The sequence below is a fragment of the Dermacentor silvarum genome, chromosome 9, assembly GCF_013339745.2.
Source record: "Dermacentor silvarum isolate Dsil-2018 chromosome 9, BIME_Dsil_1.4, whole genome shotgun sequence".
NCBI classification, from domain to species: Eukaryota; Metazoa; Arthropoda; class Arachnida; order Ixodida; family Ixodidae; genus Dermacentor; species Dermacentor silvarum.
The window spans coordinates 4,456,002-4,478,241 of NC_051162.1; the positions used below are offsets into that span (position 1 = coordinate 4,456,002).

Here is a 22,240-nt window from a genome sequence, read left to right on the forward strand (position 1 = left end):
ATAGCTGTCTACTAATTTGCTATCGCAATCGATGCTTCGCCTTTCTGGCGAAACTGCGACTTTTTATTAGTTATTACAGTTAGCACGAGTTAAGTCGTAGGCTCGGTTTGAGCGAGGAATTAAATTTTATGCGTAAGTGTCAAATGACCCATTGAGCGAAATGCAGCTCCACTAACGTGAAACACGGGAGGTGCGTAGCCTGCAGTTGGTCATGGTATCATACTACCTTAAGCAATGACTCATAACCCTGTAAACGCGGCCTGCCCATTACGACGACAGAAGTGAAATTCTACGCTGGAATGATAGGCGGCAACGCAGCCAGCGGTGGGAGACGACGACGAACGCGGGAGCGCTCGGCACGCGAGACGAGCCGCTTGATTACCGTGACGTTTTTTGCTTACGCCAACGACACGAGAAAATTTCCTTAGCTGGTATAGAACTTCGCTGTAAAAAGAATGCCTCGTTGTGATGCCGTCATTCTCCACGCTGTCGTCCACGTCACACCATAACACAGTCGTCGTCACGCTGTCGTTCTACCATCACATTAGAAACGTCATCCCATTTTCCTCACGCCGCAATCCATCCATGTGATTTCTTCTTCGTTATTCAGTCGTGATTTGGCCGCCGTTGTCATGCGGTTGTCATCATGGCGTCGTCGTCAATGCGGTCATTAGAAGCACTTCTACTCCGACCTAGAGACGTAAGGGGTGGAAAAAATACGGAAATAATTCGGAATAAAATATTTCTTTTTTAGCACAGAAAATCTGGAAAACATTATGCAGGAACTCCACTGTAGTTGTCTAAGTATGCTAAGCATAGTGCCACTTGCTCGTCGCCACGCAGCCCGGTGTCATTTTGAATCTACGTGTCATTCTCGACCTTTATCGGTTGTTATAAGTCTTATCGAACTCGATCCCAACCTTATAAACCTTTATCGGTCCTTATCAATATTATTGCAATCTATCCGATCCCTATCAAACATATCAAACATGATCCGAACCTTAGCAACTGTTGTCGGTAAATAAACTTTATCGGACTTGACCCCATCCTTACAAACCCTTATCGGTCCTTATCAACTTTACCAGAAGTCAGTAGCGCACTCAGGATCTCTGCTAGGGGGGGGGGGGAGGGTTGACAGTTTGCCAATACCATCTAAACAGCACAACTTTCAATTTATTCAAGGGAAATTGTCAAAAAATGCGCTTTTTGCGAGTGTGCAGACGATTGCGCGGCTTACATCTTAGTTGCAGTTCTCAAATGCGCCAGGAAAGAAAAGGGGTTAAACAAAGGGGGGGGGGGGGGTTACAACCCCCGAACCCCCCCCCCCCCCCCCCCGTCGGTGCGCCACTGCCAGCCGTAGTCGGGCTATTATAAGCCCTTCTCTTTAGCACCTTATCCATCCTCGTCGAACCATTACCAACCGTCATGAGACCCGTATGAGCCCCATATAACCGCTCATCTGTCTTTATCATCCTCATCAACTCTTTGACTGCTTGTGTGTCTTATTGCGCGACTTGAAACGCATGAGCCGTCAGTGATCGGTGACATTTCTGTCGGCGCTGGAACGCCCCAATGGTAGGCGCATCCCGCCACCACCAAAACGCATCGGGGTGTGGTGTGCTAGGCATCACATTTTCTCAAACACGAACTTTTTCTCATGTCTACAATGCCCCGAGTCGGCTCTACATGTCGCCCTAGAGATGGCTTTTATACCACCATCACCAAAGCTTTCAACAAAGGCTTCATTAATTAATTAATATAATTAAATTATGGGGTTTTACGTGCCAATACCACGATCTGATTATGAGGCACGCCGTAGTTGGGGACTCCGGAAATTTTGACCACCTGGGGTTCTTTAACGTGCACCTAAATTAAGTACACGGGTGTTTTCGTATTTCGCCCCATCGAATTGCGCATAATCAAAATCAACAAAGCTTTCAAAGAAACTGTTATCCTTTGACATTTGTTTTGGACGACCGTTGCAACACATGCCGATGGTTCAGATATATTACCTTCTGCAAGCGTGGGTGTTTAACCAAGTGTTTTTTATTTCATTGTTAAGACAAAGAAATGCACAAAACTGAGGCCTTCCTTGTCAAGTGGAAGGAAAAGTTCTCTTCTCATGGTTTCCACCATGAGCGCGCCTACTAAAACATGCAAATATGCATAGGAATATCTTAATATGAATGGGAGACCTGCAGAACACAAAAAAGCCTTGAAGCAGACAAACAAGAAGTCGCATTGTCGCCCGAATGGCGAAGCATCGATTGCGATAGCAAATTAGTGGACAGCTATATAAAGAAAGGATAGTAGTTTTATCGGCCGGATAAACTTGTAAACATAGGCACACTAACTAAATGAACAAGCATGGTGTCAGCGCGTCGAAGCAAACATGAACGCACCTCACTTGAACTCGCTGTCAAAACGCTGGAGTCGGCGCAGCAGCGAGTGAATTAAGCTTCGTGCCAGCGGTCGCGGTATCTTACACGCAAAAACACAGGGAGGGCAGACTGCTCCCGCCGCAGATGGCTGCACGGCCGCGCAGGCGTGCGGCGCAGAGCGCCCCCCCCCCCCCCCCTGCCATTTGCCACACCCTCCCCCCAGAGCCTTCCGGCCGGGCGGGAGCGCGCTGCCGCAGTAAAGAGCGGCCCCTCCACTTCCCTGCCCTCCTTCCGGAGCATTGTGCTTGACTGGAAGACTGCACGCTTCCCTCCCGCTTCCCGCCCTTGGGTGCGCGCGCAACGATTGCCGTTTCTCAGTTTCTCAGTCGTATGCTTTCACTCGCACATACAACGTGCAGCGCGCGGCGACGATCTTCTCGCCCGTGGACTTTCTACGGGACCTCACGGCGACGGCGCCAACTCGGCAGAAATTCTCCTAGAGTGTTCAAATAATTGTTATCGCAATATAAAACTATATTTCATGCTTTAGCTCTCGCGCCACAACATTCGTGGGCATGCTGTGCAAGATTTTGTGCTGCACAGACTGAGAGCACTGGCGCTTGTGCAGGTATTTCGGAGGCAAAAAGAAGCAATACTGTTGTAAGGACTGCTATATGTGCACCGCGTAGAAATCGTTCTTGGTAAGATGGCGGTTTGTTGCGGTGCAATTCGGCGTTGTCATGCTCGCGGAAACAGCGCTGGCAGTTGAAGCTTGGCAGCATGCATAATCGTTCCTCCTGCATACAGGTCCCACCGGAGGAAGGCGAAAACGGCGCAGAAGGAGGCGTCGAAGGAGGCGTTATCGCAGGAACCAGGTGAGTGGCCTTTTATATTGATATCTCAAATGCGAGATCCCTAATGAAGGTGGCAGCACCGTGCACAAATAAGTCGCAGTGTCACCCGAAAGGCGAAGCATCAATTGCGATAGCAAATTAGTAAAGAGCTATACGGAGTAAGGATAGTAGTTTTATCGGCTGCATAAACTTGGACCCATTCGCTTACTAATTGAATTAACAAGCGTGGTGTCAGTGCGCACAAGCAAGCATGAATACATCACACTCGAGTGCACGCAACCACTTTCAAAACGCTGGCGTGAGCAAGCGCGCAATAAAGAACGACGGCGGTCGATGGTGTGATGACGATAGCACAACGACCATGTGTCTTTCGCGCTGTTTTGCGATGGATCGCAAAACAATCGTGTATTCATAAATTTATTCAATTAGTCCCACTGCTTAGTCGCATGCTCTTAAAGGGCCCCTAAACCACCCAGATGTCGAAATTTAGTTGTGGTGTTGCAGTTGTGCACGAGTCTACAATGAACACATAGCCGCCAGAATTTTTCGAAATGGTGCCGTAATACCGGAGAGAGAGAGATAAAACTTTATTGTGTCCATGATGGGGTCTGGGGGCGGCGGGCGTTGGGAGGCTAACCTCCAGACCTCCCCTTCCTCAGACGGCGGCCAGCCCTTGCTTTCTGGCGGCGTCTTCGGCCATCCGGACGGCCCAGAGCTGCTCTTCTAGGTCCAAGCTGAGCAGCAAAGTCTCCCACTGCTCGGCCGTAGTTATGATGCGTGTAGTGTTAGTGCGATGGATGTTGGTGGGTGTAGCTTTCGGGCATGCCCAGATGATGTGATCGAGGTCAGCGCGCGCCTCGCAGGCTTTGCAGAGTGGGGAGTATGCATCGGGGTAAATTCGCACGGGGTTTGGAAAAGTTCGCATCTGAAGTAGTCGCCAAGTGGTGGATTGGGATTTATTCAGTGTTTTGAGTGCTGGGGGTAGCCTAATCGCTCTCTGCAGTAGTGGAAGAGGATTTCTCTGAATGTGACCATGCGGTCGCGCGCGTGACCGCGATGCGGAACTAAGGGCTGGTCAGGATCGGAAAACGCAGGAGACGGATGATGCGCCTGGTGTGCGAGAGCTCGGGCGGCATCGTGGGCGGCTTCATTTCCAGCCAGGCCCGAATGAGCAAGGGCCCAGATGATGTGTACGCGGCGTTGCCTTGAGGCGGGAGTGCCGGATAGTATTTTCTGTGCTTGGGGTTCTATGACTCCTCTTGTGTAGTTGCGAATGGCCGTTTTTGAATCGCTGATGATGTAGTGTGCATTGGTAGAGGTATAGGCCAAGGCGATGGCCGTTTCCTCTCCTTCTGGTTGAGTGGTGGGTATTGATGCAGCCGCGGCGAGGCGGTGCTGCGAGCCCGCGACTACGGCGACCGCCATGGCGGTCTGGTGGAGGTATTCCGCGGTGTCCACGTAGGCTACATCTGCGGCTTGGTCGTAGCGCTTTTGTCGAAGTTTAGCTCTGTCTGCACGTCGCTCCTGATTGTGTTGTGGGTGCACATTACGAGGTATGGGCAATATAACTAACTGAGCGCGAATTTTTGGAGGGACAGGTACTTTTGGTCTGAATTGGGTGGTGTAGGTTATGCCTAGGGTGCGCAAAATGTGCCAGCCCGTGGTAGAGTTGGCGAGTCGTTCGTATTGCGTTATACGCTGAGCTTGAGTAAGCTCGTCTATGGTATTGTGAAGGCCGAGGGCATCTCGTTTCTCGTTAGATGTGGAAATTGGAACCTGTAGGGCTTGTATAGACCCTCTTAATCATGGTCTTGAGTTTGAGCTTGTCAGTCACATTGAGGTGAAGGTACGGGGCAACATAGGTGATCCTGCTCAGGCTGTAGCTGGTTACCAGACGAATCAGGTTGTTTTCTTTCATGCCGTGATGTCGATTTGCGATGCGTGCAATGAGGCGAGAGATTTGGTGTACATGACTATCTAATTGCTTGAGCATCTCCGTGTTTCTGCCGTTTTGTTGGACGCGTAAGCCAAGGATACGGATGCTAGGCACTGTAGGTATGAGTTGCTGATGCCAGTGGAGTTGTATCTCGGGGGGGATGAGGGTCTGGGCGTCGACCTCCCCACGTAGGCTTGTATAGAAGGAGCTCTGATCTCTGTGGGGAGCAACCAAGGCCGCGTGGTGCTACGTATGCAACAACCTCGTTGATGGCTTGCTGCAGCATGTCTTGAATGTCCCCGTCGCTGCCCCCGGTGACCCACAGGGTGATGTCCGCGTAGAGGCTATGCTTGAGGTTGGGGATGCTATCTAATGCAGGCGATCCTAGCAAGGCCACTTTAAACAAAAAAGGGGACAGAACTAATCCTTGCGGCGTACTTTTGCTGCCAAGGTGAATAATTGGCGACTGCAGCCCTCCGATGGCGATGGTGGCAGTGCGACCTGTAAGGAAATCCTTGACGTAGTTATATATGTTCGGTGTCCAACCTGGATTTGTGCCAGTTGGGTCAGTATGGCCTCATGCGTGACGTCATGGAGGAAGGAAACCCCAGGAGAGGCCCTGGCCAGCACGAGCGTATTGGAGAAGGTGTTGCGGAAGTCACGTGCTGTTTTTCGCAAAGGAGCACTCGGACGGGTACCCCAAATGTCAACGTTGCCATGACAACCCCGCTCCTGAAGCTTCGCTGCTGCTCTCGGTCTCTGAAAAGTGAGATAAGATTTTTCCGCCGGTGTCTTTCCCGCAGCACCTTTTGTTCGCGAGAAAAGCTGACTTTGGGGTTTGGTGTGTAAGCTTGCAAGTTGTGTTTTGTGTCTGTGAGTGTAAGTGTCGGCCAGCAATAGAATCACGCAATCACAAGCAATCACAAGCAACCACAAGCAACACAAGCAATCACGGCGCGGGTCTTCTTTGTCTTCTTCAACGTGCCACGGAAAAACACAGGAGCGCGTCTGCTTCACTAAAACTGCTACAGAAGTTTTGTAGGCTTTGTTTTGACGCGCTTCAGGAGCACACACTTCCGGCGGCTCGTAACAATGCAAGTTCAAAGTTCGCGCCCAACTGCTCCGGCGAGCTGCAGAACCCCTGATTGGAGACGCAAGTAGAGGTGGCACACCAACATGGCTGCACTTCTGGCTTCAAAAAAGTGACGTCAGGGCCTCTCCTGTTTTGTTTCCTTCCTCCATGCGTGACGTTATCGAAAGCCTTAGTTAGGTCTATCCCCAAGATGGTTCTGGTGTCCATCCTCGAGCTTTTATCGCCATCGATAATTTGGTGCTTGAACTGAATCATGATGTCTTGCGTAGAAACTTTAGCGCGGAAGCCAACCATAGTATTGGGGAAGAGATCGTTGTCGTCCATATGGTTGTGTAAGTGTGTGAGGATGACGTGTTCCAGGACCTTTTCGACGCATGAAGTAAGTGAGATGGGGCAGAGGTTTTCGAGTAAGAGGCGCTTCCCGGGTTTGGGAATCATAATGATTTTGGCTTCTTTCCATTGTGGTGGGAGTTGTCCAGTTTCCCAGTATGCGTTAAAATAAGCCGTGAGGGCTGTTAGAGAGTCCTCATCTAGGTTGGGAAGCATTTTATTAGTAATGCCATCAGGTCCCGGGGCCGAGTTAGGGCGGAGTGCGAGGATGGCTGCACGTACTTCTGCTGATTGTAAGGGCGCGTCCAGATGGTCATTGTATGCTGGAGCGGGTGTAGTAGATTGAGGTCGTATACGTAGCGGTCTATCAGCTCTTGAAGAATCTCTGCGTCCGTGCCCGGATGGGTGTGAATATTTTTTTGCAAGTTGTGCTGTTGTGTATTCTTGGTGTTGGCCGGATCGAGGATGCGTTTTCTGAGCGTTCGGTTGAGCTTGTTGCGTTTGTATCTGCACTGCAGACTGGCGAGGTCTTCCCACATATGCAGTAACTTGCTATCTGCCTCCTGCAGATTGGCTTCCCCTAGCACCAATTTAGTTGCTTCGCTCACGTCTTGCAGCAAGGATGCGGCCCAATCTTCCAAAGGCTGTTGGGTACCGGAGAGAAAGGTGATGGCTCTGGCCTGCAGGAAAGCGTCCCAGTCTGTGAGGCGGAGTTGACGGCCCTTGGGCTTTCGCGGGCGCGCTCGAACTGTGGTTTGGATTATATAGTGGTCGTTTCCCAACATGTTTTGTGTGTTGATCCAGTCTACCTGTTGTATTCGTTTTGCGAATGTTAGGTCCGGAGTAGTGTATCTGCTGACGCTGTTTCCCACACGAGTTGGACAGGTTGGATCCGTGACAAGAGTTAGACCTAGGTTCTGTCCGTCAATCCATAGTTGTCTTCCCTTTCGGCGGTCCACCGTGTATCCCCGTGCCACCACAGGGGCGTTTAGGTCCCCTACAATGAGCAGAGGGGGTCTTCTGGCTACTTGATTTACTTTCGTGAAGAGTCGTAAAAATCTATGTTGTTGTTTGGGGCTGCTGTATACATTGAGGATGAAGAGGCTCTGTTGCGTGCGCCTTGCAGACGGGATGATCTCCAGGAGAATGTGGGCTGCTGTATCAATGCCTGTGTGATGTTGTATACCTGGAATGTTTCGCTTAACTAGTGTGGTTACTTGGGGCCTGCGTCCATCATCCGAAACCGCTGTGTATGACGCGTATCCCGACAGCTTAGCCGGTTCTCCAGTCTCTTCTAATGTGATAATATCGGGGGAGGTATGCGGCTGTAGGGAGTAAATGTATTGCTGTAAGTGTGCTCGTTTTCGCCGGAAGCCCCGGCAGTTCCACTGCCAAATTCAGTAGGTGGCTCGTTCGCGATTACTCGCAGCCATCTTTGTCGGGACGGGAGTACGGCTTCTTTAGGGGATCTGCTCTGGGACGGAGTAGGGAGTTTTCCAATTCTGTCAAACGGGTATTGTGATTTTGAGCCAAGATCGCGTCCATGTCTTGAAAGGCTTTGTGCGTGTTGTCGATTTTTTCCTGCCGCTGTTTTTCTCTTGCCGCGAAGGCCTGCTCAATTCTGAGTAGTAGTAGCGTTTTGAGTTTCGCATTAAGGAGGGTGTCCATTGCGCGTTCGAGAGCCTTTGTAATGGAGGCGTCGAGCAATTCGGCGAGCTTGCAGTCTACTGCTTCGCTGAGTTTACGTTCTATCCGCTGTTGCAGCTGAGTGAGAGCCTCAGAGTTGACACTCCCTTCTGGAGTATATTCTGATGATGTCGCTTGTATGATGGGTTCGAGGGCTTTTCGTTTGTGCGGGGTTGATTGTTCGATGGTGTGCCGGAACTCTAATGCAGAGACAGGAACAATGTCTGCATTTGATGTTAATCGTTTGGGTTGTGTGTCTGCAAGTTGTGATTTGAGCTTAACGTTTTCTGTCGTGAGGTCTTGTATCTCAGCACGTAAGGATCGGAGCTCCTGCATGAAGCTGTGCATGGTAGCATCATTAACGGTGTTCACTGTGGTTGCTTTAGGTTGTGTGGTGTGACCTGTGTGGGAGACAATGCTGCCCCAGCTTACCTTGGGGTCTTGGACTTTAGCTGTGGTCGCTCTAAGGGTGGCATTTCGTTAATGCTGCGTCGGGGTTGAATCCGGTCCGCTTCGGGAGTGGCTGCACCCCTGTGACTGACTGCGACCTCGGGAGTGGCTGCGTCCACGAGACCGGCTGCGTCCACGAGACTGGCTGCGTCCACAAGACTGGCTGTGCAGGCGCGTAGCCAGGGGGGGGGGGGGCTGATGGGGCTTCAGCCCCCCCCCCCCGAAATTTTTTCGTGCTGTCATGCACCGCCGACCAAAACAACCACCGGCGCCGGAAATTATTGTGGATTTTGTCTACAATGTCTTTTTGACACTCGAAAGGACATTTCGGCGCGAAAATTGCGAACTCGGGCTGGATTTCGTGCAAACGCCCATGCAACTAGAGTCACATAACGTAAGGAGCCCCAGCCGAGCACAAAGTTTCAAGGGATTTTCAATAGCGAGCGGGCGCGTCGCGGCATCTCGCAGCGGCACCGGAATCTACGGAGCGCATGGATTTCAATTCCGAAACTTCATGAGTATAAAGTTCTCATACACTTTTGACGCGAAAGTGCACTGACATTTCCAAAGGCGTGCTTCTGATTTTTAATTCTGGAACTTTCTGGGTTTAATGTTTTTATAAACTTGGGCCAACATGCACGCACTCGAACGCGCGTGTCTAAGCCGTTCCAGAAATGGAAGCACGTGCTCGCAATCTTGCACGCAGAGGAAAATATTAAATATCACCGCGACTGTCAGCTGGCATCTGATAATTTTCTCCAAACATTTTCAGAAAGCGCGTCCAATGTGATCAATAAGCTGGACCAGGGCGGGCAAAGTAAAATAAGAGAAAACAGAAGAAACTCAACGGCCTATTTAATTTGAGACAGTTCTTTTTTGCGGGCGGCAAGGTCTTGCTCTCCGTGGCGATAGGGACACTGGTCCTATGGATTTAAGTAAAGCCCCCGCTGAAATTACTGGTATTTCCAGAACGCTTCTTCGCATGCAAGCTGATTGTGGAGATACACATCTGAAGAACCATTTGGAAAGTTGCCCCAGTAATGCCTCGTATTTAAACCAGATGTACCAATCCAAATTATAGAAATTTGTGGTGAAATTACCAAAGAAAGCCTAGATGCAAAAGTGAACGCTGCAGGCTGCTTCTCCGTACTTGCTGACGAAACGACGGATATTGCTAGAATCGAACAGCTTACTGTTTGTGCAAGGTACGTAAACAAGGATGTCAACGATATCGAATGAAGAAAGGAAGGAAAATAAGAGGTGAAAGGCAAAGAGGTTAATCAGGTTAAGGGTCCGATTGGCTACTTTGCACAGGGGGATGGGGTAAGGGCAGAAAATATTAGAAAACAAAAGAAGATTAAAAAGAAAACTAGAAGAAACGTATCAGTCCGCACATTCTATAGTTTTTCACTAAGTCCTGTTCCTTTTAAAAAGCGTAATAGCGCTTTTAAAGCAGTTCGTTCCGACGTCGGCTGGGACCAGGGACCAAGAATTGTGGCTTCCGTAAGAGGACGGCTGTCTACCTTGTCGAGCGTGGTGCTGAGGAAACGATATCGAAGTGTTTTTAGGTTTCTGCACGGGAATAGATGCCCTCTCTCATGGAGACTGCAGGTTATATGTACATGTGTACAAACTAGAGCACTGCACGGGCTCGGGCTTACCCGAAAGCCCGGGCCGGGCCAGGTAGAGCAGTTTTTTCACGGGCTCGGGCCGGGCTCGGGCCGGGCTCGGGAACGGCGTGTGCTTTTTGACCCGGGCCCGGGCCGGGCTTTCTCGTGGTGTGCATGTAACGTGCAGCGAGTTATTCTCGGGCGTCTGAACTCTGACAAACATGTATTTTTCGGTATCGGGCCGGGTTCGGGCCTGAGGTAAAGGGGTGGCGGGCCGGGCCAGGCGGGTAACGTAGATTATTTCCGGGCCCGGGCCGGGCCCGGGTCTCGCCATGAAAGTTTTGTTCGGGCTCATGCGGGCAGCCCAACGTAAAAACGGGCCCGGGCCGGGTCCGGGCTGAAAAAATCGGCCCGTGCAGTGCTCTAGTACAAACTGCTGCATATTCTAGTCGCCCTTCCAGTGTCACTGCCAGCGCAGAGATATTTTCAAACATGAGATTACTAAAAAAACCACTTGCGCTTTACAATGAGGAACGCATGGTTATGCTGGCGCTTCTATACGCCGACAGAGACGTCGCCATCAACGTGTCGGAAGTTACTGAACGCTTCACTAAACCTCCCCGCCGAGTAAAGTTTATCGTTTAGATAGCGAAGCAGCAAAAATCAATGCCTGTAAAAATATGTGTTCCTTCACGTTCCTATATAAGCTCGTAATTATGAAAACGTATGACTGTTCATTAGCTTTTAAAACCACAGAAATTTTCACCATTTGTTGTAACAGTTAGCATGATAATCAAAATTATCCTGGGAATACAAAAATTACGGGGACATCAATAACCAATTTTGACAAACCTTGCTCATTGAAAGCCCGGAACACGCGGCGTTTCCCCAAAACGCACTCGGATGTTGGGTAAATCAACTTGCCGCATCATCTGTGGCTTTCGTTTGTCCTTTTCTTTCCTTTTTAGCTACATGGATTTACTTCTTTTTTTAAACGAAGCAATAGCCTTCTTTGACTTGGGGTGCAGAATAATTGTTGCCGCTGTGCAGGCAGTTAAAACATGCATTTTCATATTGATTTCTGCATTCTTTTTCTCTTATTCTAGCCACATGGTGCTGTCGCGATCGCAGCATGGCCCAAATGCATATCACAATTTCTGAGATCATAGTTTTGTTCTTGTCTGGATCAGAATCAGAATCAGAATTTGATTATTAAAGGTTGGGATCGTCTGTCTTTGTACTCGTATGCGTGAAGTTTACTGTCTGTGACTGCGCAACATGTTTATTTGTCTTGTTTGACGCATTATATAGAATGACGTTTCCTTAGATACGTAGATTTATTGCAGACTTATACGTATATTTAAATATCTTGTTGCGAGGTTTTGTGTATACAAGCAGTGAACTTGGTTTCACGCGACACTTTCTTGCCATTTGTATATTCCATTCTATCTTCGCATTTCTAATGTATATTTTGCGGAACTTCTGCTTTTTATATGTACTCGTTGTTGCAACTATAATTTCGGTGCAATTACAATATACGACCGGTAACATCTGCTGCTGCGCAATCCGTTGCAACGAAGGACAGCGTCATTGAGGTTTTTCCCTGACCGTTGCATATGTACAAAAATGTAAACGAGGTTGTTAAATGACAAAGATTCATCAAAATATTTGTCAACTCGTTCATTTTATGGCCTTTACGTTTTTCATACCAGCTGCATGCACTGCTTTGCTGGTTTCGAACTGATATAGTTCTAAAGTTCACGTGATATTTTTTTTTGCTTATTAGATAGACCAGAAACAAAAAAAAACAAAAAAAAAACGCGGAAGCACTGATATCAGCTATTACTGCCACAATTTTTGGGACATACGAAGCTATTCTTTTACGAAACAAACACATAATTTACTTGTCTTGACTGTGCGTAGCGTTAAATAACTCGTTTTCAGCACCTAATATACAATGGCATTGGCAATGGCAATGCAGTTATTATTGATGTATTTGATGCCTCGACAACTTTTATAAGGAGGAGGCCGCGTTGCAACTTGAGCCCCCCCCCGAAAAAAATTTCTGGCTACGCCACTGTGGCTGTGTACACCAGACCGGCTGCGTCCACGAGACCGGCTGCGTCCACGAGAGTTGCTGCATTCGGGAGCTTGTGGTTGGGGCGTCGACTTCAGTGTTCGCTGAGCTGAGTCTCCACTTGCAGAGGTCGATGGCCGAGTCTCCTGGTTCGCTCCTTCTTGTTCCAGTCGTAGACGTTCCCTTCGTCGTTGGAGTAGGAGGTGTGGTGTCTGGAAGCGGCGATGACAGGCCTTATCGCCAGTCGTGTGGTCGTTGCCGCAGAGCGCGCAGCAAGGGTGACTGGTATGACCAGCCGGCGGATTTACTGTGTCACAGCCCTTGCATTTCTTTCGGGTCGGAGTGGGGCATACAACGGCCCTGTGGCCGACGGTGCTGCAGATGTCGCAGACCTCAATATGCTTCTTATGTAGATAGCATTTGTATTCTGCTCCGCGATAGTAGACATGGTACGGTACTTGCCTTCCGTCGAATACGATGAGCACTGAATTCTTGTTGCCCATGCCTCGGGCCTGCAGAATCGTAGGGTTCTTCTTGTAAACGAGGCTCTTGGTAATGTCTTGTTCCGTGTCATATGAAGGGATATTATGTATAACTCCTTTGGCTGTGTCTTTCGGCGTTGTGGCGTATGCTGTGGCAGCGTAGCAGAGTGCTCCGATTTGGATACCGCGGATGCGGCAGTATTTTTCGGCGTTAGACATGATTGGCGTGCTAACTACAATGACGTTATTATCCGCGCATGAACGATGTATGTCTTCCTCAGCTTGTTCGGTTGCAATGCCCGTGATCTGCCGTATTGATTCAGGTATCTGGGCGTCTCCTAGTTTGGACACGTTGAAACCGTCTCTTGGGCGAATGACGATCTTGATATCGTAGGAAGTCATGGTTGCCGTGGGGCTTGTGGGCGGCGTAGGGCGGACTGCTGGCTACTCTCGGTGCGTGCGCTTTCTGTTGCATGGAGGGAGCCATGTACGAGTAGGGATGATGCCTGCGTGGTGTGTCGTTGCTTGTGGCAGTGGCTAACAAGCCACCCTGCTTCAGGGGTAATTTCTTCGGGTGTTATTTCCGTGCCTTCAACCTCTACTACATCCTTAATGAGGGGAGAGGCGGCGCTTACTTGATCTTACCAGGGTGCGAATCGTTGGGCGAAGTCCCCAGGAGCCGGAAAGACTGTAATAGCGACGCCGCGCGCGTTTGCGGGTATGGTGCCCCTGTTTCTCGGCCAGACGGAGGAGCTGAAGATCTCGTTAGGGTTAGGAATCGACGTCGTGACCGGCTCGAACTTTTGATCGTAGAAACCCTTGTCTTGGGTCCCTGGCGTCGGGACTGCTCTTGATCGGTAGCTGACGACTTCCGGAAACTGGTTCCGACGTTAGTTTGGGGCCAGCGGTGGTTGTTTGAACACAAGAGATTAAAATGTACGGAGCCCATGCGAGGCGCGTGCGCTTCGTCGGCGTCGTCTTCCCTAAGGTACTAATAATAGCGGAGTTACACGCGTTTGATGATCGAAAAACGGCCCTCGCTCGTTTCGCTCTTTACTTCGCCACTCTCATCGTCGGCTGGTCTCCCCTCCTCGCCGAGTGCTGCTCTAAATGTCACGTGACATACGTCATCGCCAACGCGCTTCTCAAAACACCTCCCACTTCCGGTTAAGGCACGTCTACGCTAGCGGCAAATATGCCGACGGCGAACTGGCTTCCCGTGCCCTGGAACGTCTGCCGCGCGAGAGGTGTCCAAAGTAGACGGTAGTTCGGCCGGCGCACCGCCCGCAGCACGATCAACGGGCCAATCGACGACTACAAAGCTGCGCCTCCGCCACCAGCGACGAAAACATCGGCTGCAGCTTCTGTTCCAAGCAAAATAATTTTACCTAGATGAAGTGGTGCGTAAATTGTACATTTTATGCAGAAAGATATCCACTGTCAAACGTTAAACATGAACTCGAGTGTTCCGATATTTGTCGAGCTCAGATGCCGTGCACGGCTACCGACGGGAGACGACCGGCTCCGCTGTGCTCGCATCGCAGCCGACGGCGCCGCTAATATAAGCGTGTTTCCTTCATAACGCGATAACAACGGTAAGAGAATATTGCGGCTTTTGAGCGTCGGTAATTCATTCCGAAGCGCCGTCCGTTTTAGCTTTGTAGTGAGCCGGAAAAGGCATAGCGATGATACCGGCGTCGTCGAGCGATCGGTGGCGGTGAGGCTACCGCACAAATGGGTCCCGGTGTCATCCTCTCTACGGCAAGGAAATCTCGCCGTTCGCGAGGAACACCGCCGTCGAACGGCGGCCCGCGAATAGCCAACGACATGCGGCGAGTTACCGTGCCGGTAACGGGGACGTGGACTCAGCGCTTCTCGGTTACCCGCTGTTGTTGCGGTGCCGGCCCGTGTTCATGCGAGGCGTGCCGCTATAGGCCATGTGTTGCGCGCTCGTCTAGAAAGGCCAACACTGTCGCACTCTGTTCGCGCAGCTAATGAGACCGCTGAGCACGACTACACGTGTGGGAACGCGATCGATTTGGCACTTGCGTTGCGGGCTGTAATTACCGATTCGCAAGGGCGCAAAAGCGAGCAACACGACAAGGAAGAGCAGGGAGCGCACGTACCTGCTAGCAGACAAACCGGAAGTCGTAGGTTCTTGTTCGACCAACTGGCATCGTCCCCGACGCTGACATCACCAGATTCACCCTGCTGACATCGTGACGACCGCTGGGGATACCGGAAAGGCCACGAGAGGAGGACGGCGTCTTTTTTTTTTTTTCATTTTGTGGCGCGCCCGCAGCGCGTAGCGCTGCAACGTTTGGCATCGTTGATCGTGACGGCATTCTGAACTCGATGCGCACGTTTACTTGAAATGTTAAAGAAATATCTGAGGTGGTTTAGGGGCCGTTTAAGTTTAATTTTGCCTTTGCTCTTGTTTTTACTTATTTCGTTTTTCATTTTCCAATAAAATTTCGATTGCGATATCTCCTTCCGCTCAATTCTTGCACTATCTTTTCAAGCGAAGCTTGTATACGTTAGCCTGCGCCGGCGATGTAACCCGAAAAAAAAAATCCCGCATATCCACGAAGTGAATGATGATGAGTGGGCAAAGCGCCGGGGGATCATTCGGGTAGCCGTGAATCCCCCGTCTATATATATATATATATATATATATATATCCAGATATAAATCCATATATATATACTGTGCATGTGTACAGTACACATGTACATGCTCTGGTATACACAGTATACATGCAAACCAGAGCTACGGACAACGGACGACGACGAGGGACAAGGCTCGGCCCTAAGGCGCTTCGCCCCTAAAAACCATCTTCTCTCACAGCTGCTCGAGCTTCGTTGTCTTCTGCAGCTGGCTCGTTGGCTCGTGCTCGGCACGCGCCACTGCTCCTGCGTTCGTCGTCTTCTTCCACAGCTGGCTGCGTTTCCGCTCATCATTCCCGCGTAGAATTTCACGTCTGTCGTCGTAATCGGGAGGCCGCGTTTACAGGGGTATGAGGCATTGCTGTGTGAGCCATTCATTGTCTTACGTAAAGGATAGATTTAATTTTCAAGCATTTTAATTTCGAAGAATCGCAAGCGGCAATGGCGAGCGAATGCTGCTAACCACGGCACCGAGTAAACTCGAGACATCGAACGCGAGTGACAACGGCGGACTGCGGGCATACCGTCAGTGACGTCGTTCTCTCCGTCGCAGCCGAACGTGTTTGTAACCTCATAATTGAGAAATACTTTAATGAACCCTCGGGATTAACCCACTGTTAAACGCCAGGGCGGCACGTTTCAGCTTCGCTGGTTAACCATCTTCACGGAGTGGAAGTCTTCTGCAGATGGCTCGTTGGCGCCCTTGGTTTGCGCTCGTGCTCTTGCTAGGCACGCATTCGTCCCACTGCTTAGTCGGTCCCCAAACGAGTCAACACAACCTTCGCTTGCACCCCTCTTCACAGTAGTGGAAGAGGGGTCAATTTTTTAAGTGGATACGCCCCATAAAAGGGGAGCATCATCAAATGAGTCGCTGATCTTCAGTGCACGAAAACGCTCCTGCAATAAACGCTCTGAACTGAACAGCATCAGATTGGAATGGCCTTCCCACAACATTTTGTCTCTTTTATGTCACCCAATTTTATTGCGATAGTAATTATATAGACACTCCAAGTGCACTTTTGCCGTCGCCGTGAGGTCCCGCATAAAGTCCAACTGCGATAAAACCATCGCCTCCGCCCGTACGCTGTGTGTGCGAGTGAAAGCGTGCGAGAGTGAGCCGGCAACGGCAGCTTAATCTAGCGCACGCGATAGAGGAATGCGGCCGTAAGCGCGCGCGGTCTTCGCGCGCGAGGTACGGGGAGCAGACGACGGGAACGGTGGGGGGGGGGGGGGGGGGGGTGCGTTGCGCTCTTGCGGCCGATGCTGACGGAGTTGCCGCGCGGGCGCCAATCTTTAAAGCGATCTGCACTGTGGCCGAAGTGTGCGCCTGCGGGTGCCTCATCTTACAAAAGCTATCTGTGATGGGTACAAAGTGCATGCACCAAGTGCCAGTAGCTTCGAATGCGTTGTGCTTTCGACGTTTAGTTCGCGTTGAAGTGAAGGTCAGTGGTAACGTCAATTTGCTCGCTGCCGTTGGCGCGCTTTCTCACTCCAGCGTTTTGACGAGTTTCCGCGGTCATCGAGCGAGATCTGTTGTTTACCTGTGCGCGCGTGACACCGTGCTTGTTTACTTAGTAAGCAAATATTTACAACTTTATACGGCCGATAAAACTACTATGCTTACTTCGTATAGCAGTCTACTAATTTGCTATCGCAATCGATGCTTCGCCTTTCGGGCGAAACTGCTACTTTTTTATTCCCTATGTATCTTCACTCTTGCAAAACTTATCTCTTCTTGTTCGATTTATAATGTAACACGTGTATTTGTCTTTTATTGCCTCCCTTTATTCTTTACCGTTTACTTACCTTCTTTCTTACTTATCACAGTTCGGATGTGAAATACTTCAATATTTGTACCCCACCCCTTAGTAAGACTCCTGCTAAAGTGCGTTAAGGAAATAAACTGACGTAACCAGATCTAACGTGGTAAATTAGAGCCGAATGAATCGCTGAAGTTTGCGGCTTTGTAAGTGAAATTAGCGTTACTTGCCTATTTTAGGCAAGGCACTTTCTGTGTCTATGGGTCTGTCTTTCTGTAAAGCGTTTTACGCCGCCCCAGTACCCCTAATCCTCCTGAACCACCCAAGCCTGCGCCACCAGGTGATCGGGATCGTGGTGTCATCATGGTCGTGCCACCTTCGTCATTCATGATTCGTCAACCCACTCTCGTCATGCCATCGTCGTCACGCTCACATCCCATCCTCGTGATTTCTCAAGCGTATTTTATTGCCATAGCAGTTATATGAACACTTGAAGCGGATTTCTGCCGTTGGCGTCGCCGTCATCCTGAGGTAAAGTCCAAGCGCGATAAAATCGTCGCCGCGCGCCGTATGGACGCGCGCTTTCACGGAGAGCGAGCGCACGGCGGAGAGCAAACGCGACTTCTTCCGTCGCGCGAAAGGCTGTGGGGGTATGGGTGGGAGGAAGGGGGGCCGACGCTGTGCTGCACCACCAAATGCGCATCTTGCAACCGGACGCAAGGGGAACTGGCGACTCAAACTCTCACACGAAAGAAGGAAAGCGGGAACGCAGCGCGGGAGGGAGAGGCTTCTACTCTGCCACCAGCTGCGTACTTGTACTTTGCGCCGGTGCGGGCTGTCCGCGCACCGTATCGTGAAAGCGATCTCCACACGGCTCTGACCTTTGTATGCGCTGTGCTTTTGCCGCTCAGTTTCTGTTGAAGTGATAGACCGCACGAACTCTCTTGATCACGCAAGCGTTTTGACAGTGGTTGTCTGCGGTATCGAGCGTGATCTACTCAAGTTTGCTTGAGCGCGCGGACAGCACGCTTGTTAATTTAGCTAGTAAGCGAATGTGTCCAAGTTTATGCAGCCGATAAAACTACTATCCCTATTCCGCATAGCTCTCTGCTAGTTTGCTATCGCAATTTATGCTTCGCCTTTCGGGCGAAACTGCTATATTTGTTGTATAGATTAGTAAAGAAGCAGCCAATTTATTACTAATATTATTACTATAATCATCACTTCGGAAATGTTATCTCATTGTCGTCATCACGCCGTCGTCGTTCCATCGACTTGGTAAATTTTTCGTCTCCACGTTCTATCAACGGTTCTAAATCAGATGGCCTCAAGTTTTCGTAAGTCACATAGTGACGTCATAAATCTCTATTTTGCTATAGCAATAATATGGACACTCCAGGAGCATTTTTGCCGTTGTCGTCGGCATCGCCGTGATGTTTCCTATGAAGTCCAAGGGCGATAACACCGCTGCCGCGCTTGGTACGCTGTATGTGCGACGGGAGCCGGAAATCGCGGCTCAATCTGGCGCGCACAAGGGAGGAAAGCGGGGAGGAAGCGCACCGTCTTTTGTCGCGCGTGGTAGTCAGTGAAATAACGTTATTTGGGTTCAGAGAAGATGCACGGGCGACACCGCGACACCCAGATAGTCTCACGCAGGGAGCGCCAAGTCGAGCTCGATAGCCCGATCGCGGGCACTCTGGACGGCCAGGGTTTGGTAGTTGAGTTCGGGGCTGCCCAACAGCCCAGCCCACCTATCCTCGCTGAAGGCGGAGCCGATGGCTATATCCTGAACAACAAAATATTTTATCAATAGCAACAAACGTAAGCAAATTATATTATTTGAAGCTTTCGTGGTTTAATGTAGGTGATATCGCTCTGTCTAAGCTATAAGAACAGTATAACGAGCCATGATATATGCGGCAAGAACTATGTCTCAGCAGCGACAGAGGATCATCAATGAACTTCTATGCAGTGAACTCGGAAATAAGTGAATATATGCGATAAGTGACCTTCTATGCAGATGAAATTAGCTTTATGTTCTTAGCATCCACACGAAGAGATATCTAATATGTTTGTGTTCTTGCCTAAATGATTATCACAAGTTATACTATACCGTTAAAATTAACTTATGGGCACTATGTCAACACAAGGCTTGCGAAGCACATATAAAAAATTGCCTCTGTTTGCAATGCACTACTTCCTGTATAATTCTTTTGACTTTAATAGATAGACTGCACATCTTCTAAGGTCCATGCAGCCTGCTGAATTAAATGAACTGCATGCATAACATGCCTGCCACTCCACCTCCTACCCTCCTCTACCTGGGGCCGAGACTCAGTCCATGAAACAGGTGAGCTGGGGGCCGCGGTCTCCGTCTCTCGTGCAGGAGAATAAGGAGCTCAGGGCTCAGCTTCAAGAACAAAGAGCCGAAATCGCCGAACTACGTGAACGAAATTAATTACTGCTTAAGCGCGGCATGCATACGCGTAGAACCGACTCCCCTAATCCACCATCCCCCGCTAAGGCTCCCTCTGTAAAACCCCCTCCCCCCCTCCTGTGCCGCAGGCATCTAAGCCTCCGCCGCGATCCCAGGCAACATCCCCCACCACGAACCCCCCGCCCCCCCCCCCTCCCAGAAGCGTCGTGCGCAGACTGACGGCAGTGGACAAAATTCGGAAAACGAATCCATTTCTACGACGGACTTGGCAAATGCTATCCAAAGCATCCAACAAAGCCTCATGGTCCTGCAGAAAGACAATGCTGCTTGGATGGAAAACATAGCTAATAGACTCACGGCGCTCGAGCAACGGCAGGTCACCCAGGAAGCAAGCGTGTCTCAGATACAAACTCAGCTCAATGGGTTGCTACCTTCAACTTCTACAGCCTCGGCATCCGTAGCCGAATCCCTCCACAGTCATCGTCATGGCAGCACACCTTAACGGGGCAATGGTATGGCAGTGGAACTGCCGGAGTTACAGGGCTAAGCGCAGCAACCTCCACCTACAGTCCCTGCCCACAAATGAAACACCCACAATTATGAAACACAAGGGCCCGCGAAGCTCATGAATTACACACCTTTCGAGACAGCCCATGCGACCTCCATCAGGGTAGACACATTGGTACACCGAAATTATACAGCTACACTGCATCCACTTGAAATTCCGGATATTGATGGAGTGCTTGAAGAACTCCTTCCCCGACAGAGACACGACACCAGTCTTTTTGTGCTCAACATCTACAGCCCCCCTAAGGGCCCTGCGTCCCCGCTACTAACGGCGATACGCAAAACTTTAGACATCTGCGGAAGGAACCCATTAGTAATAGTGGGCGACTTCAACGCAAATCATACTAGCTGGGGATACAAAAATGTCACAGTTTCGCCCTAAGGGCGAAGCAATAAATGCGATAGCAACACAGCAATGTCATACGAAGTAAGGTGAGCGGCTTTGGTAGCAATATGAATTGTAGTAAACATGAGCTGATTAAGTAAGCAGGTGTGCTGCGGCGTAAGTAGACCGACATGAAGAGAGACTCGATGACCACGAGAAGGCGCGTGTGAAACGGTTGTGTTGATGAGAAGCGCTTCCCGTGGGCAGCGCGTGCGAATGGACACACCTGTAGTGCTGCACTGCCGATCCGGGCAGCATTGCATGTGTAGCGTGCGTTGGAAAATGTGGCCCGACTATTACTAACTGATTGAACAAGCGTGGTGTGAGCGCGCACAAACAAACATAAATAGATCACACTGAATGACTGCAGACAACGACTGTCAAAACGCCGGCAGCAAGCGCATACGTCGCAGCAGCGGGCGAAGGTATGTGCGGTCTATCGCTTCAACGGAAACTGAGCGGCGAATGCACGGCGCATAAAGGTCAGAGCCGTGTGGAGATCAGCGACGGTGCGAGCGAGCGACGAGCGCGGTTGTTGGCAGAGTAGAAGTGCGCCCCCCCCCTCCCCCGCGCTCCCTCCGGCGCTGGCTTCCCGCTTCCTTGCTTGCGCGTGGGAGATTGAGTGCGTTCGCTCTCCGTGATAGCGTGCGTCCCCGCACGCTTTCGCTCCGGCATACGGCGCGCGGCGAAGATTTTATCTATAGAGAACCTCACGGCGACGGCGACGACAACGGCAACAGCGACGGCAACGGCGACGCCGACGGCAGAAATCCGGTTGAAGTGTCCATATAATTGCTATCGCAATAAAAGTACTGCTAGAAAGGTACCACTCTATGGACATTCATCCAAGATGAAGGGCTCTCGCTCCTCAATGATCTCAATTTTCCCACAAGGATAGGCAACAGTGTCCAACATAACACAAACCCGGACCTTACTCTCACTAAGCACATACCCAATGCTACATGGCTCAACACGCTAAACTCATTGGGCAGTGACCACCTTATCCTCAGCACCCGTATGTATCCCTACTCGCACGCTAGGACACAACGCCGCCAAGTCGCCATTACTGACTGGGACAGGTTTCGCAAGATTAGAGCAACCGCACCTTAAACCATCGATAATCTGGACACGTGGGTGCAGCAGGTTCTGGGAGAAGCCACAGAGGTCACATGCCAGGTACCAACCACATCAGACTCAGAACTCGCAGACAGTAGACACATGTGGGAGGTGCACAACAGTTTACAGAAATGCTGGCTAGCCAATAAGCACAATCGCAAACTCAAAACCAGAATCGCGGTCCTTGTCAAGGAAATAGAAGAGCACGCGACACACCTAACACGCCAACAGTGGGGGCAGCTGTGCGAACGCATGAGTGCCAATTTGGGCCTGAAGAACACGTGGTCATTCCTGCAATGCCTGCCAAACCCCGAAAACAACAAGATCCAACAGCGCAAGAGTATTTCGCGGTTGCTTCACAACAACCCAGCGGAAGACCAAGCACTGCTGGACTCTCTGCAAACACAATA

General features: G+C 50.4%; 1 long non-coding RNA gene across 1 annotated transcript in view; it reads left to right on the forward strand.

The window, feature by feature from the left end:
- The first annotated feature begins 3,186 nt into the window (after nucleotides 1-3,186).
- Nucleotides 3,187-22,240, forward strand: part of LOC125940046 (uncharacterized) — a 70,424-nt gene continuing 51,370 nt past the window's right edge. Inside the window, exon 1 of the long non-coding RNA XR_007463270.1 lies at nucleotides 3,187-3,256. This is a non-coding gene — a long non-coding RNA (uncharacterized LOC125940046). The remainder of the gene's footprint in view (nucleotides 3,257-22,240) is intronic.